This window comes from Quercus suber, unplaced genomic scaffold (genome assembly GCF_002906115.3).
Source record: "Quercus suber isolate HL8 unplaced genomic scaffold, Cork oak 2.0 scaffold_378, whole genome shotgun sequence".
NCBI classification, from domain to species: Eukaryota; Viridiplantae; Streptophyta; class Magnoliopsida; order Fagales; family Fagaceae; genus Quercus; species Quercus suber.
This window is the reverse complement of record NW_027069830.1, coordinates 443,555-461,896: the sequence shown is the minus strand read 5'-3', so window position 1 is coordinate 461,896 and position 18,342 is coordinate 443,555. Positions and strand designations below refer to the sequence as shown.

Sequence of the window (18,342 nt, the reverse complement as noted above, 5' to 3'; positions counted from 1 at the left end):
AATTTTTGTAACCTTAATGAAGAGTCTATATAAAGGCCCATTAAGCATTAATTATAAAGAGGTTAGAGAGATAGAAACCCTAAGTTTTTCAGAGAGTTGATTTAAGCCTCCACTAACAATCAACACTGTTGTCATAGTGCGGAGATTGAAGTTGCTTGTCCAAACCTCAAAGCCACAAACGGGGAGTTTTAGGGTTAAGTCTTTTTTCAAAAGGGAAGAATTAGGATTAAGTCTGGTGAATAAATTTCAATTCTATTCTAATGGGTCAGTTTACCTTGGAATTGATAGGTTAAATCCCTTCAGATTATTACTGTGAAACGGTACATTTCATAGGTTTTGTTGGGTCACCCTATTGTTGTCTTATGTTATTTTTATTGAATTTACTATTTTATTGCTTTCTTGGTGACATATTTAATCTGTGGCAATTAACCTAGAAACCAATCTTAGAATCTAGCGCTTTGTTTGTTTCAATGGAAAATTTTGTGTAAAGATAGTTTTTTGTGTTTTCTAGTGTTTGTTAGCATTAGAAAAAATAAGTCAAAAGAAAACTATCTTTGGTCAAAAAAAAAAAAAGGGCTTACTTTTAGAGATTGTTTTCCATTTATTAATTCATAACGGATTAATTATTTGAAGTTGATAAATTTGCTGTAAAATGAAGGGGTCTAAAAACCTAACTTGACCCCCGGAGAATTTGTATGGAAAATTAACCTTTTTTAAAATTTCAATTTTTTCAAAAACAATAGAGTCAAACTTTTATTTTTCTAAACAAGAATAATTTAAATTTGCTGGAAAATTTATGATCTGATCTTACTCCTATCCAATTGTGATATATTTGTGCTTAAGTTAAATGATAATTAATAATAATTATTTTTTGCTAAGGTTAAAGGTGGACGGATTCAAACCATAGAAATTTAACCAACAATGGAGGAGGCAATCCTTAGGCCACAGGTTATTGGTAGTCAAATAATTATTAATTCATTGAAGTCATATTTCACAGTCTTCATATATCAATGAAATAATCATATAATTCTTATCATTTTACATTGTCTGTTTTTTTTTCCCCTCATGACATATAATATAATTGTAACTAATTTTTCTAATTTTTAATGATATTATATACGACAAAATAAATTTCACATGGCCCATATAAAAACTTCTCTACGAATTATTTTAAAATGAAATTATAACAGACCTGCACATGACATTGGCTAGTCACAAGAATTACAATATGAATGAAAAAGTACTGCAAATGAGCTCCTTGTTTCATAACAGAGCATGATAACAATTATTCAAAACCAAACATACCCATACACATAGGTAATTATCAATAAAACCACAAAAGGTTTCTACAGAAATTGAGTACATCTAATGACACATACGACTTGATAGCTCTTTTAGGGTATTTAAAGCAAAAAAATAGCACCAGTGCATACGATCCTCAACCAAGTTGAAGCATTGTTGCCGCCAATGAGGATTAATATAAAGAACACTGACTACACCCAAAAAGAAAATAATGCAAGATACCAAAAAACTTGTAAAGAAGGCTAGAAGATCAACTTCATACCATCTGCCGTCATTTGCCTTTGAAGATTTTTGTGATGATGGAGGTGATTCATCAGTATCGATGCAACTTTTCTTTAGTGGTGCACCGCAAAGAAATGGATTTCCTTCATAGCTGCTCTCTCCAAATGTTGAAAATTGTTTTTTCATGTCTGGAACTTTGCTTGATAAGTTGTTGTAAGCCACAGTGAAAGCTGCTAGAAAAGTCAGATCAGTCAATACTGAAGGAATTTCTCCACTCAAATTGTTATGAGAAAGGTCTAAGCTCTCCAACTGAGTCAAATTTGAGAATGTTTTTGGAATAGAACCATTTAATTGATTGTGAGACAAGTTTAGTGCATGAATTGAAGATAGTTGTCCGAGCTCTGGTGGGATTTCACCTATTAGGTTGTTGAATGACAAATCCAATCCAGACATAATATCAAGGATGGAATTCTTGTAAAGTTAAAACGATTTTTCGTCACAAACTTAATCTCAACTGGTACATAGTAGTGAAAAGATGACCCTTCAATTAGAAAATCCCTATATAGAAGAGATTTATATGGGAAGGAAAACATCGGTGACGGAAAAAAAACACCTCGTGTATAGACAAAACCACTAGTAGCTAGCTTCCCAAAGGATATGTTGTTAAAGCAGTATGGTATTGACCCAGAAAGAGAGTTATTGGAAAGATCCATTATGCCTATCCTCTTTAACCGACACAACTGCTTTGAAATCACACCACTAAAATGATTGCCACTCAACGAAAGCAGTCGTAAGTTGGAAAGTCCAACAATTTCATCAGGGATGCTGCCGGTAAAGCGATTATCTCCAATGTCCAATGTCACAAGAGATGACGAATTGAGAATAGCTTTTGGTAATGACCCTGTGAGTTTGTTCCCTTCCAAAAGTAGGTGCCTGACATCTTGTAGATTCAAGCAAGAAGGTAACAATCCTGAAAGCAAGTTATGAGAAAGGTTTATTGTATCAGATGAAGCAAGTCCACATGGAATCTGGCCTTCAAATGAGTTGCTACTCAAGTCAACAAAAAACTTTGGTGACGTACTGCGATTTACTATCCATTGAGGAATTGTACCTGTCATGTGGTTGTTGCTAATATTTAGGCCCCTGTACACTTTTAGGTGTACGACTGGAAGAGCACCTGTGAAATTATTATTTTGCAATTCTAAAGATAACAAGAATAGGTTGAAGGGCTTTGAGAAAATTTCACCGTGAAAGTTATTATTAGATAAGCTCAAAACTTGCAAGGAAGTGTAATTGGCAACCAATTCCATTGGTACCTCTCCAGAAAAATTATTAAAGGACAAGTCCAAAACCCACAAATTACTCATGTCACCTATTGAGGGTGGAAGATTACCTTCAAATTGATTATGGGATAAATTTAGATATTCTAATTTTGGAATCCACTTTCCGATATTTTCTTGAAGTTTCCCATCAAAGTGATTTTCTGAGAGATCCAACCAACGAAGATTCATGTAGTGATCTGAAGGCAAATGAAACTCACCCGTGAAAGAGTTACTTCGAAGATTTAACTGTTGTAGTCCAGTATTGTTTTCAAGCAACCATATGGGGAAGCTTCCATTCAATTTACTATGAGAGATATCAACGACTTCCAATTCATGTTGGTCCAAGAGAAACTTAGGAAAGTTGCCAGTAAGCTTGTTGAGATTACAATTAGACAGTACTATGACCTTTAATTGAAACAAAGGGTCCCAACTGTGATTCTCAGTTTCTATATCAAGTTTGTTGTTATCGCTCAAAAATTGAATCACCTTAAGCTTGGAGTGATTAGCAAATAAACTGAATGAGAATAATGTGAAGTCGGTGGCTTGTTATCCTAATCCAAACCGTTTTGGAGTGGCTTGCAAGACCTGAATTCTATTTCAAGTAGGATTCTATTTCCTATTTCAAGTGCATCTATATTTCCTAATTGTAATAGACTAGGATTCATAGCAAGTCACGTGTAAAACTATGATCACCTAGCCGACCTACCTTTGTATAAATAGGACATAGGTATTGCGGCAATTGTAGAGAAGCAGAAGAAAATAGAGAGAGTGCAATAGTGAGTTTTGGCTGCTTCATATTTATTGTGAGAGTTCTCTAGTTTAGCATAGGGTGCAAGGTTTTCTCTATTCCTTGTATTTGTGAGAGAGCTATTGGGTGTATTGGGTAAAGTTTGGTTCTATAGAATCAAGATATGCACTCAAGAAGGGAAGCCCCAACTTCTCAGCTGTAGAAAATGGAAAACAAAGTCATCTTTTTTCTTTTGCCACATTAAGAAGACAATGAAACCGCAGATTCAAACCTAGGCTCTCCCCACATGACACTAGGTTACAAGATCCTAACCAAACAAAGTCATCAACATGGGTTGTATGTAGAGCATCAAATAAGCTTTACATTAGAGTATTACACTGTTTATGTTATGACATTATATCAGTACAAAAATTAGCACAGACAATCATCACTCGAGCCCGAGGTATGATCACCCCAAAGATAAAATGTATTCCATGAAAATGGTTAGGAGTCTAGCAAGAAATAATCCTATCGTAGCAACATCCAAACTATCACATCCCATAGACAACAACAACGAAATCCAAGCCTTAATACCAAAATTTTGGGTCTCTTATGGATCAACAGACTAGTTAGGAAATGTTACATATATTCTTTTTCGTCATTCTATCACATTCTATAGACCCAAAAAAATAACTACCATATTCCCTAGCTAGAGTAGAGGATAAATGAATAGCTGAGAAGTGTGAAGTCGGTGGCTTGTTATCCTAATCCAAACCGTTTTGGAGTGGCTTGCAAGACTTGAATTCTATTTCAAGTAGGATTCTATTTCCTATTTCAAGTGCATCTATATTTCCTAATTGTAATAGACTAGGATTCATAGCAAGTCACGTGTAAAACTATGATCACCTAGCCAACCTACCTTTGTATAAATAGGACATAGGTATTGCGGCAATTGGGAAGAAGCAGAAGAAAATAGAGAGAGTGTAATAGTGAGTTTTGGCTGCTTCATATTTATTGTGAGAGTTCTCTAGTTTAGCATAGGGTGCAAGGTTTTCTCTATTTCTTGTATTTGTGAGAGAGCTATTGGGTGTATTGGGGATTGGGTGTGTGTGAGAATATTGATACACCAACTTGTATATCTCCATATTTGATTAGTGGAATTTCTTCGTCATTGCCTGTGGATGTAGGCCAAAAGCCGAACCACGTAAATCCTTGGTGTTCTTCTGTTTGTGTGTGTTTGTTTATTTTCAGATTTTGGGTTTGCTTCGTTCTTATTGTTTATTTCTTGGAGATCTTTCTAGAGTCATAATATTTTCAAAATCAATATTGAGGAGGGAGTGCTATCTAGAGGCGCTTTCCTACAACAAACTGGTATCAGAGCCCAGGTTCATTACCTAGGCAGTTTGGATTTGTTCTCTTTGGAGATTTTGGTGATTGATTTGTGAACTTAATTATTGAGGAGAAAGATGTCAGGTGATTCCTCTACAAAATCTTCAGTAGATTCCTCTGCAAAACCTTCGGCAGTTAGGACGTCGGTTTCTAATGCCAAATTTGAGGTAGAGAAGTTTGATGGAACAAACAACTTCGGCACGTGGTAATGCGAAGTTATGGATGTCTTGATCCAACAGGAGTTGGATATTGCTTTGGAAGACAAACCTAAAGAGATGTCAGACAAAGATTGGGACAAGATAAATAGACAAGCTTGCGGCACCGTCCGTCTGTGTTTGGCCAAGGATCAAAAGTATTTTGTTATAAGGGAGACGAAGGCTAAAGAGCTTTGGAAGATGTTAGAAGACAAGTATATGACAAAGAGTGTGGAGAACCGTCTATATTTGAAGAAAAAGCTCTTCTGTTTCCAGTATCGTGCAGGTATTTCTATGTCTGAGCACTTGAATGATTATAATAAAATACTTGTTGATTTGCAAAATTTAGAAGTTGAAATTAAAGACAAAGATAAAGCTCTCTTATTGTTAAATTCACTTCCTGATACTTATGATCATTTAATCACAACATTGTTGTATGGGAAGAATGAAATTAAGTTTAATGATGTGTCCAATGCTTTGACTAACAATGAATATCGTAAGAAAGATAAGCAGGCCTACGTGGACACAAGTAGTGAAGCACTGGTGGTTAGAGGCAGGTTTGAACACAAGAAGTCTGGTAGAAGAGGTAGATCGCGCTCTAAGTCAAAAGGATCTACAAAGAGAAAAATTGGGAAAGATGAGTGTGCCTTCTGTCACAATAAGGGGCATTGGAAGAAAGATTGCCCACTTTTGAAGAATAAGGACAATAAAGATTCTAATGCTAATGTAGCACACAGTACTGATGAAGATTCTGATTTTGCATTGACTAGTTCATCATTTGTTTGCCATTCAGATGAATGGATCATAGATTCTGCTTGTACCTTTCATATGTGTCTGAAGAAGGAATGGTTTTACAATCTGGATGAGTCGGTTCGTGGTTCAGTCCTCATGGGTAATGATGAAGCCTGTGAGATCCTTGGGATGGGTAAAATCAAGCTGAAGTTGCATGATGGAACAATTCGTAATTTGACAGAAGTTCGATATATACCGGACTTGAAAAAGAATCTAATATCTGTCGGTTTCTTAGAATCCAAGGGATTTAATATTACCATGGAGAATGGAATTTTGAAAGTTTCATATGGTGCATTTGTAGCATTGAGGGCCACTCGTAAAAGGAATATGTATTTTCTTGATGGGAGTACTATTGTAGGTGGAGCAACCACTGTTTCTGATATTACTAGGAAGGTTGCTTCAGATACTACTAGACTTTGGCACATGCGTTTAGGGCATGCTGGTGAGAATGCTTTGCAAAGTCTTGTAAAGTAAGGTTTGCTAAAGGGTGCCAAGACCTGCAAGTTGGAATTTTGTGAGCATTGTGTTCTGGAGAAGCAAACTAGAGTCAAGTTTGAAACTGCAGTTCATCAGACAAAGGGTACACTTGACTATGTACACACAGATGTGTGGGGGCCTGCTAAGGTTGCTTCTCTTGGAGGTAAGCATTATTATGTTACCTTTGTTGATGATTACTTCCGCCGAGTTTGGGTTTACACTATGAGGCACAAGGATGAGGTTCTTGATGTATTTTTGAAATGGAAGAAATGATTGAAACTCAAACAGGTTGTAAGATAAAACGACTCAAATTTGATAATGGTGGTGAGTACAAGTCTGATCCTTTTTTGAAAGTTTGTCAAGATGAAGGTATTGTTCGTCACTTCACTGTTAAAGGTACCCCACAACAAAATGGAGTAGCTGAAAGAATGAACTGTACTTTGCTGGAGAAGGTGCGGTGTATGTTGTCTCAAGCAAAACTGGGTAAAGAATTTTGGGCTGAGGCAGTAACATATGCAAGTCACGTCATCAATCGTTTGCTTGCAGTTGCAAATGAGGGGAAAACTCCCTTAGAGGTATGGTCTGGATCTCCTGCTACTAATTATAATTCCTTGCACATATTTGGCTGTCCTGCATATTATCATGTGAAGGATTCAAAATTGGATCCTATAGCCAAGAAAGCTATATTCTTGGGCTTTAGTTCAGGTGTGAAAGGATATAGGCTTTGGCGTACCAAGACAAAGAAGGTAATTCTTAGCCGAGATGTTACATTTAATGAACCTGAGTTTGTCAAGCCTATTAAGCAGGTGGAGGAGAGCACAGTTGAGAGTGATCCGCAGCAGGTGGAGTTTGAGACTCCTATGGTTTCTTCAAAGTCTGTTAACACAGACAATGATATTGTAGTTGATGAAGGAAATAATCTAGATGAGAGTGAAGTTCCAGTTTTGACACCTTCACAGTTGACAAAGTCCATTGCAGTGAGAAGATCCAAACGGGAAATTCGAAAACCAGCTAGATATGTTGATGCTGTAGCTTATGCACTTCCCATTGTTGAAGAAGACATTCCATCCACCTATAAAGAAGCTGTGTGCACATCTGAGAGTGGTGAATGGAAGAAGGCTATGGATGAGGAGATGCAATCTCTTCACAAGAATCAGACTTGGGATTTGGTACAACTTCCTAAAGGCAAGAAAGGGTTTGGGTGTAAGTGGGTCTACACAAAGAAAGAGGGACCTACAAGCAAAGATAGCGTGCGGTTCAAAGCTAGATTGGTTGCAAAAGGATATGCTCAAAAAGAAGGGATTGACTACAACGAGGTGTTCTCTCCTGTTGTTAAACATTCCTCTATCCGTATTTTGCTAGCTTTGGTGGCACAATTTGATCTCGAGTTAGCACAACTTGATGTGAAGACAGCTTTCTTGCATGGAGATTTGGAGGAAGAGATTTACATGTCTCAACCTCATGGCTTTGAAGTTGCTAGAAAGGAGAATTGGGTCTGCAAATTGAAGAAATCATTGTATGGATTGAAACAGTCTCCCCTACAGTGGTATAAACGGTTTGACTGCTTCATGATTGGGCAAAAGTACACTAGGAGCTAGTTTGATCATTGTGTATATCTTCGTAGGCTTTCTGATGGATCCTATATCTACTTGCTTTTATATGTAGATGACATGTTGGTGGCATGTAAAAACAAGGCCGAAATTGAACGATTGAAGACTCAGTTGAGTTTAGAATTTGAGATGAAGGATCTTGGTGAAGCAAAGAAGATACTTGGAATGGAGATTGCACGAGATAGAGTGAAAGGCACTGTTCATTTGACACAGAAGCAATATTTGACTAAAGTACTACAACGTTTTGGGATGAATTCCAATACCAAGCCTGTGAGTACTCCTTTGGCCCCTCATTTTAAGCTTAGTGCTTTGTTGTCACCGCGCACCAATAAGGAGCGTGAGTACATAGCTCATATCCCATATGCAAGTTTGGTTGGTAGCCTCATGTATGCAATGATGTGTAGTCGGCCAGACATTTCTCAAGTTGTCAGTATGGTTAGTCATTATATGCATGATCCGGGAAAAGGTCATTGGCAAGCGGCTAAATGGATTTTGAGATACATTTTGGGAACTGTTGATTTGGGTTTGAAGTTCGAGAGAGATGATATTGTTGGAAGCCACTTAGTTGGTTATGTCGACTCAGATTTTGCTGGTGATCTAGATAAGCGCCGTTCTACTACGGGCTACATGTTTACACTTGCTAAAGCACTAGTGAGTTGGAGGTCGACACTGCAGTCCACTATTGCATTGTCAACCATTGAAGCTGAATACATGGCTATGACCGAAGCCATTAAGGAGGCTATTTGGCTACATGGTTTGGTTGAAGACTTGGGAATTTATCAAGAGCATGTCTCTGTATTTTGTGATAGTCAAAGTGCTATTTATTTAGCAAAGAACCAAGTCCATCACTCTCGAACTAAACATATTGATGTTCACTTCCACTTCGTTCGTGAAATTATTGATGAAGGAGATATTCTTCTTAAGAAGATTAAGACTGCAGATAATCCAGCTGACATGATGACTAAGCCAGTTCCTTTGCACAAGTTCAAGCATTGCTTGGACTTGACTGGCATTTGCAGTTTGTGATAGCCCTAAGGGGCTTTAGTGGTGACGATGAAGAAGTTTCGTTTGTGTGGTTTGATTGGATTCAAGCCAAGGTGGAGATTTGTGAAGTCGGTGGCTTGTTATCCTAATCCAAACCGTTTTGGAGTGGCTTGCAAGACTTGAATTCTATTTCAAGTAGGATTCTATTTCCTATTTCAAGTGCATCTATATTTCCTAATTGTAATAGACTAGGATTCATAGCAAGTCACATGTAAAACTATGATCACCTAGCCGACCTACCTTTGTATAAATAGGACATAGGTATTGCGGCAATTGGGAAGAAGCAGAAGAAAATAGAGAGAGTGCAATAGTGAGTTTTGGCTGCTTCATATTTATTGTGAGAGTTCTCTAGTTTAGCATAGGGTGCAAGGTTTTCTCTATTTCTTGTATTTGTGAGAGAGCTATTGGGTGTATTGGGGATTGGGTGTATGTGAGAATATTGATACACCAACTTGTATATCTCCATATTTTATTAGTGGAATTTCTTCGTCATTGCCTGTGGATGTAGGCCAAAAGCCGAACCACGTAAATCCTTAGTGTTCTTCTGTTTGTGTGTGTTTGTTTATTTTCAGATTTTGGGTTTGCTTCGTTCTTATTGTTTATTTCTTGGAGATCTTTCTAGAGTCATAATATTTTCACAATCAATATTGAGGAGGGAGTGCTATCCGGAGGCGCTTTCCTACAACAAGAAGAGCATGCTTACCTATAAAGTCAATGATTAGACGCCCATCAGAATACCGACCAGAAGGTTTACCAAAGAAAGTCTCACCATAGGGAGGGGGTAGCCGATGAAATGCTGCTGAGACACTGCCTGTATCTGAGTTTGAATTCCCAAAGTTGTAGATTGCTGGAATGTGACAACCCCATGATGGACCAACAAGTAATGAAGCAGCAATCAAAACAACTCCAATTGCTGCTGCTCCTACACCATTATTTATCCACCAAGGACCTTCCAATTTCCCTCTGAAAAGTCTAAACCGGTGCATTGAATCCTCTTACTTTGTTCACTCTGACTTTTAATCAAACAAGAAATATATTACATAAATCAAACTGAAATTTTGAACATGTAACTAGTGTATTATGTGTTACTGTTTTAGGCCTTGTTATATATTGCTGTTTTAGGCCATTGGGAGCTCCATTGAGGAAGTTAAGGTTCATGATGATACATCATCCAAAAAGGATCATGGGTTTGATGGTTCATATGTGGAAGGATTTAGTACAAGTTTACAAAAGCATTTCTCCCTCAAAAAGAAAAAAAAAAAATGTTTACATAAGCAGTGACATAGAACAATACGTACGGGTTTGATCATGCAAAAGTTAAGTAAAATTTGAGGAAGAATGCGAAGGAAAAAACCAATACTTATACTCTATTTATTTTCCTAATCTTGCTAGGAAAGAAAATAAAGCTAAAAATCTATTATTTTAAGTTCTTGCTGATGCTACATCAATTCTGCAAAGAAATTGAAACCGTAGAGTATGATCACGAGAATGAACTCAAATAATTGTAGTTTAGCTCAAAGGAGGAAAAAAAAGCACTTTACCTTAAGAAGCTTGGAGTATACTTGCATCAGGACTTCAACAGTTGCAGATTTAACCATTTTGGGAGACTTTTAAGTTTAATCTGAGAACACGTTGACCAATCCTGAACCAGAAGGATAAATCAATCATAGCATCTTTATACATTAATGCGACATGTCCAATAGTGTCACAAAGTGAGACAAGTTACTATTAACCAATAATAATAAACAAAGTCCTAAGCAACTTAAAGCAAGTAAAGTAGACTTTTTTTTCCAAAAAGAAGTAAAGTAGATCTTAAAAAAATATATAAAATATAAAAAGTAGACCTTAAGATGAAGAAGCTGGTTTGGGAGGTTTCAGAGTCAACAGGATTTTTTTTTTGTGGTTTACAATTATTCATATTGAAGTCCAACTGTCATGTTTGTCTCATTTGTTGGACTTGCTTCTTGTTCAATTGAAAAATGGAGTAAAAAGATAATGTAGTTTTTCTAGATTACCCAATCCCATGTTACTGTTACTGTTTTACCATGCCAAGTTGCCAGCTGGAGAGTGAAACAAAATGAATGTGCATTAATCTGACACACTTCCACTCTTCACTAGCGTCCAACAAATACGACAGAAAAGGGTGTCAGGCAGAACCGGAGAAGAGAAACTAGCATCTTCCCAAAATCAAAGTCAGAAAAGAGTACATGGAGTTTTTTTTTTTTTAATCTAAGTATATAGCATTTTCAGCGTGTTTGTTAAGATTGAGCTAATGTGGATCTACTTAATAAAAAATTAAATAAATAAAAATAAATAAATAAAATTGAACCTACAACTTATGTTAATATTTATTTCTTCCTAAAGCTGGTCACATAGCTTATAAGACTGCCAAAGCTCGCTCCTAAAACTTAAAACTTGAATTCCGACTCTTGTTTTCATGGAGAAAATTGGTTATTTATATTAATGTTTTAGCCAAAGAGATTTGGATTGATTTTAATTGACTGATGGGGTTTTTTGTCCAGTATTCATGAAAGGATTAAGAATAGGATATCGATTAAAGCAATCGATTCTCTTATTTTACTATGCTAGAAAGAGGCACGATATTATTGAACTTGATCGAGATTTAAGAACTGGAAAGGCACCTAAGGATTTAAAATTTTATTGTCAAAGTTGTTCCACGCTAATTTAAGTGTGTTAGCTTTCTCAGTTTAGACAAGCAATCAGATTCTGAAAAAAAAAAAAAAAAAGGAGGTGTCACATCATGTTATGCATTAGCACAATAATTGTAAAACAAGAAAAAAAAAAATGCATTGATTAATTGAGCTTTTGGATTAGTGCGAAGTTTATGATTGTGCTCTTATCATATAATATGAATTTTTTGGCAATTGTATATGCTTTCTTATATATGAAGCCAGAGACCAAGTCTATGTCAAAAGCCCAAACGTTGTAGGTGTTGCCATGTTGGTAGTGGCTGTTATAGAAAAGATAAAGCACGGTAATAGTAGCAATTATCAATTAGTAAGAAAGCACGAGCAAGGGAAAATATTAAATATGTAAAATTTACAATATAATTTTACAAACATTTATTTGAAAGAAAATACAAGTAATGAATGACATAAAATGCAATTATTTGTTAACTTTGTAACGATTGGAGTCATTGTCTTCATTTCGTGTTCTTGAGAACTGGTTTGTTGATCATAAACACAAGTAAAAGCAATAAATAAAATACTGTGTGTCAAGCAATTATTTACACGTTCAAAGAGTTAAGCCCTTTTGACTTTTAAAAAAAACCAAAAAGAGTCATTTTGTGGTGTATATGTATTATAAGTTTTTAAAAAATTCTTTCCCTCTACCGTGTGTTTATCTATCAAAAAACTATTAACTAGGAAAGTTCCCACATTGAAAGCCTTGTACTACCCTTTTTTAGAGTTGAGGGTTTTTGAGTGAGTAATGTATTATAAGTTTTTCAAAAATCTCTTCCCTCTTCCCTTTATAAGATTCTCATATCACACATAGGGACTTCAACAATATGAATCAAACTCAAAGCTGTTATCTGTTATTACACATAGGGACTTCACAATATAACTAAAAGATTTGAATTTCAGAAGGGATGAATTGGGTACACCAATCTCCCATATACACCATGTTTAAAGTGGATATTCTTTTCTTTCTTTTTTTTTTAAAATATAGAAAGCAGTAATATTCACATGTTACATATAACTAGCTTTTTGACCCGTGCTGGCATGATTTTTTAAAAATAAACTATAATATAACAAAGTAGTATAACATGTATTTTTCATAAGAATATTTTCATTTAAAAATTTATTGAACTATTAATTTTTAAAAATTCGTTTATCTTACCCTTTGAAAAACCAACAGAAAAGTGTTTTTTTTTTTTATTATTTTTTATATTCGTATGGTTTCTTTTGTAACTAGTGAAAATGTTGTGTTCATTCGTTTTTGTTCAAGATTTTGATAATATGAATTTTTTGTTCTCTATATATTAAACAAATAAAGAAGAAATTTCCTTTTGTTAATTTTTTTATCTTTTAGTATTATAAAAATATGCTATAGATAAAATATAGTGGGATTTTTCCAACCATGATAGTTAAAACAAGTAAAAGAAAGTAGAGTTTTGATGTTATATTTAACCCCAAAACCACTGCATTTGGATCATTCTCACTAATTCATATCCCAAATCTTCAATTAAAATCTGAATTCGGATCTATTTTTGAATTTCGAGGCTAATTTGTCAAAATATTTAATTAACATATCTAAAAAGCAAATACATATGAAAATGGTCTTAGTGGTAAGTTAATAGATTTTGTTTTGGCATTTAGTTAAAATCTTCAATCAACGAATTTTGATTTGGTATTGAGTTGATTATTAAATTAAATAGTCTTAGAAATTATTATTCTCTTGTGCACCCTAGCATCGAAACCATTTATTTAAAAACTTGACCGGACCGACGGTTTATGAAATTAGATGTCAGTCCGGTCTGGTAAAACAAAATAACAAGAATAACTAGGAAAACCAGTCAAAAACGGAACAGAGGCAATCCAGTTTTGTCCGTCTGGTTTTTTTAAAACCATGATCGAACAAGAAATACAACTGGAAAAGCAATTACAATAAATATTAAATATTAAATCAAGATTTTGGTGCAAGTATGATCGCTAAAACTTCATAAAAAACTTCTTATGAAAGTCAATACAATCATGTTCTAAATTATCTATAAAAAAAAGATGAAAAATGAAAATTTAGCATTAACACAGATACATTACTTGGCTTTGCATGTGTCAAACATGGTATAACATCAAAGAAAACAATAATAAGCGAATAGGATAAAGCGCTGTCCCAGTTGACTGTCAATGCTGCAAAAATAGCTGACACAATGATGATTCATTGCTTGGACTAAGGTCCGACAAAAATGATGTCCGACCTAATTTAATTTGTTTTTATTAGAGATTTTTCTTTCATCGATGTCTATATATACTAATTATAGAGCTAGAGAAAATTCTTAAAATTTAATTGAATTCTCAATTTTGAGCTACATATTTTATTTAATTTTTAATTTTGTATCAAGTAAATTTTGAGCATAAAAATTGTAGAGTCCAAATTTAATTATATTATATTAGATTTCAATTAGAGTCTAATTTTTTGCTATATGTCTAGGTTTAAATTTTTATGGCAAGTGAATTATTGGGTGCAAAATTGAAGAGTTTAAAATTAATTGAGTTTCTCATTTTATATATATATATATATATATATACACACACTATTACATATTTTAGAAATGTATGGTTAAAAAAAAAAATACAAAAATGTATGGTTTAAGGGAGAAAAAAAAAAAAGTGCAAGCTAATGCAATGGATAATTTGAACATCTTTTTTAAAAAATATATAATTTAATCCGTATAATTGTTATTATTATTTTTAATTACACTGTACATATACACGGAGCTACATACACAGTAGTTAAATATAATGTGCAACTGCTAGAGCTTTGTAGGCTTGTAATGCTTTTTTATTAAGAGGACCAATTTATCAATTAAGAATAATCTGTCATTACCTTCTTAAATTTATAACTTCAACTGCTAGCTAACGAATATTACAGTGGCCATTCCCATGCTCTAACAAAATCAGCCAAAATAATTTTTTGATAGGATAAATGATTTCCTTAGTTTAAAATTTTGGTTCATAATCATTGTATCTATGAATGAGAAATTTTATCTAATCTAATGATTAAAATGACGACTCCTCTAAAATAAATTTCATTAGTCAAATTGAGAGAAGTCGTCCAACTATAATATTTTTAATTTGATTTGGGATATGTAATCAAATCTAATTACCATGGACCCAAGCCTTTCCTATATTAAGCATAAATGAGTGTGTGTGTGTGTGTGTTTTTGGAGTGGGCCGTATGATAGTAGAAGCAAAGGTTCACATACCTTCATTTCCCAACCAACCAGCAATTCCATTGTAAGATATATCAAGAATTCTTAGCTCTTTGAAAGGCTGCAACAGGGACATGTTTAGGAACCAAGTCCCCTCCCCCACTATAGAATTGTTGTTTATATTGGAGAGCGTGAGATTGATCACGTGACCGATGGTGGTGGTGCAATTGACCCGCTCCTAGCTACAACACTCACTCTTTATCTCATTAACCCATGTTGGAAGAAGGGGCTTGATATAATTAGTGTGAGATTTTAGAAATGCTTTCAATTCTAGGAGACTCACCCTCTCTTCCTCAATACAAGCTCTATGCTCATGAATTTGAACAAAGAGTAGTAAAGCCCACAGCAAAGACTTCACTAAAGGCCACCCCATTGAGAAATTTCGTGAAACACCTACTTTCATTTATAGCTAAACCAGCTTCTGTGTAAGTACCCAAGACAAGAATGTTATAAGTCCACGGCCTTTATATAGAGAAGTTGAAAGTTTTTCTTATTTAAATCCATAATTTATATGATAAACTTTTGGTTAAGTCTTTGGGTATAAGAATCTCATGGGCTACGTAGGCGTAATTGGCATCTTTGAACTTTCATGCGGGCTCTACATCTATTTTGGGTGAAGGCGGGCTCTACTCTTTGTTTATTCATAAATCACTAATCCGTACTTTCTATTTTATTATTTTCTGTTTTAATGGGCTCGCATTCAAACAAATCTCTGTTATACTTTTTATTTTATTAGCTTTATTTATTTTGGAAAATGATGTTAATGGTATTATTATTGAGCATAATGATGAAAGCAGCATATTTTTCCTGTTTATTAAAAAAAAAAGTGAGATGTTTATCTCACATTGGTTGTATGTGTCTAATGTCTGCTGTTTATAACTCCAGTCTACAATTACAAAAGTTAGACTTTTTTGTAATTGTATTCTACTTATGTAATGCATTATAAATCCGGTTTAAAACACTAATATTACTATTTTCATATGTATTTTAATAAATACTACTGTTACTAAAAAAAATGATGAAAGCAGCATGACATTGTGGGTGATTGGCACTTATTTTGAAAGTTACTAATTTTACTTCTTCAAGGTGAGCTTTAAATAGTCAAATAGCTTGGTTCTTCAATATTACTAATTCTTTTTTTCTCAAAAATTTCTCTTTAATTTATATTCATGGAAGAATATAAGTTACCGATTAAAACTCTTAAAATACATATTGATAATCACAATGAAATACCATATTAAACCCTAAAAAAAAAAAATCATAAACTTTATCAAAAAACACATGCAATAAAATCAATGCCTTACAAAGAATAAGAAAATTAAATACAAAAAAAAAAAATGTTAATTCAAGAACCTAATTTCAAATTATTGGGAAGACATCCTCTAGCCATATGTGTACATCGTTTTTATCTTTAGCAAATCTAGTTGATTCATTTGTTGCCTCAAGAAGGTTAAGATCCTATTACCATATATATATATATATATATATATTAAACCTATGTAATTTTTCACATAAAGAAAAAAGAGATTGAAAGATTAAACTTGCTTAATTACCCAAGAAGATCAAATAACCAACCAGATGTAATAAAAAGGTTATTGAGAAGAAATTGAAAATAACAGTTTAAGGAGAAGAAATTGAGAGAATGAAGTTTAATATACGTGCAATGTTAGCAAAAAGAGTGAAGGTAAAAACAAAAGATAATAACAGTTAAAATAGTGTTTGATAGAAGAGTTTAAGTAATATTGTTTGGGTGTTTTTGATATATGTATAAGTAAAAAAGTAGGTAAAAATATATGTAAATATGTTTAAAATGCTCAAAAATGTGCTTGAAATTCCCTAACAAATGGGCTGTAAATTTTTGTATTTATCTAAAAAAAATGGATACAAATGTATAGAAAAAAGTCGATAAGAATAATTACAATTTTGTGTCTACATAATGTAGCCCTAAAAGAAAAATTGACGTGGACGTGAAAGGAGGGAGAAAGAAATTGAGCACAGAGGAGAAAAAGTGAAGTTCATGGGTTAGGAGTTAGGAGCAAGGGAAACGTGATTGACGGGGAAAAGACAAAAGATTAAGGGTCCGTTTGTTTCGGGTGAAAACGTTTTCAGGAAATGGTTTTACGGAAAATTGTGCGTTTGGTAGCTCCAGAAAATTCGGTCAAACGGAAATTGACCGGAAAATAACACCCCTCACCCCGTAAAACGATTTCCGTTCCTATTTTACCTTCAAAGCATTTCCGGAAAATACACACCTAAAGAACAGAATGAAAACCCAAGCCGAAGAACACTGGAAGAACAAAACGGAAAACGCAAGCCGAAGAACACCTGAAGAACAAAACGGAAAACCCAAGCCGAAGAACACCGGAAGAACGAAACGGAAAACGCAAGCCGAAGAACACCTGAAGAACAAAACGGAAAACCCAAGCCGAAGATCATCGGAAGAACGAAACGGAAAACGCAAGCCGAAGAACACCTGAAGAACAAAACGGAAAACCCAGGCGATCTCGGTGCGATCGCACCCCAGGATCGCGCCGATCGCACTGAGAAAGCCGCCGTCCGCCATCCGCCGTCCTCCGAGATCGCACTGGATTTGATGATTTTGACCGGATTGGATATTTTTTCTCTTTGTGTTTTGTTTCTTTTGTTGTCTGTGAACTGGGAAATAGTGTTCATATTTGTTTGGAATGTGGGAAAATGTGAGAAAATGTGTTTTCTAGTATTTTCAAGAATACAACCAAACACATGAAAATATTTTCTATACACAATTTTCATAATGCAACCAAACACTTAAAAATGTTTTTTTTCCTGAAAATAGCATTTCCGGAAAATAGACTATTTTCCGGAAATTATTTTACGTGAACCAAACGGACCCTAAAATAGGTGTGTCTTTTTCTACGCTGGGCCCACTGACTCTCGTCGAATAGTATTGTGACACGTGTACTGTCACTCTATGAGATAAGTACTAATATTTTTGTTTTGCTTTTTGGGAGTCTTGGGAGGTGATTTCTACGAAGTTAAAGAGAGTCTTTGAAGTGTGAAATGGGTAGTTGTGCTACTCAGTAAGTTAACGTGTGTGGAGTAAAAAGCTGACAAAAGGTACTTGAAAGATTAAATAATTAGTTTTTCTAATTATTTAATCTTTTCTACTAACTTCCTCTTACATAATATCTCATTTCTCACCTACTAACCCTTCTTTTTTATTTTCTTTTTTGGCCTTATACTTTTATCTTTGGTCTTTTTTCTTTTTTTTTTTTTCTTTTTTTTTTTTTTTTTTTTTTTTTTTTTTTTTTTTTTTTTTTTTTTTTTTTTT

At 34.3% G+C, this 18,342-nt stretch overlaps 1 pseudogene; it reads right to left on the bottom strand.

Annotated features, from left to right (window-relative positions):
- Positions 1-1,221: 1,221 nt before the first annotated feature.
- LOC136062076 (cuscuta receptor 1-like) lies at positions 1,222-6,719 on the bottom strand (annotated as a pseudogene).
- Positions 6,720-18,342: the final 11,623 nt, after the last annotated feature.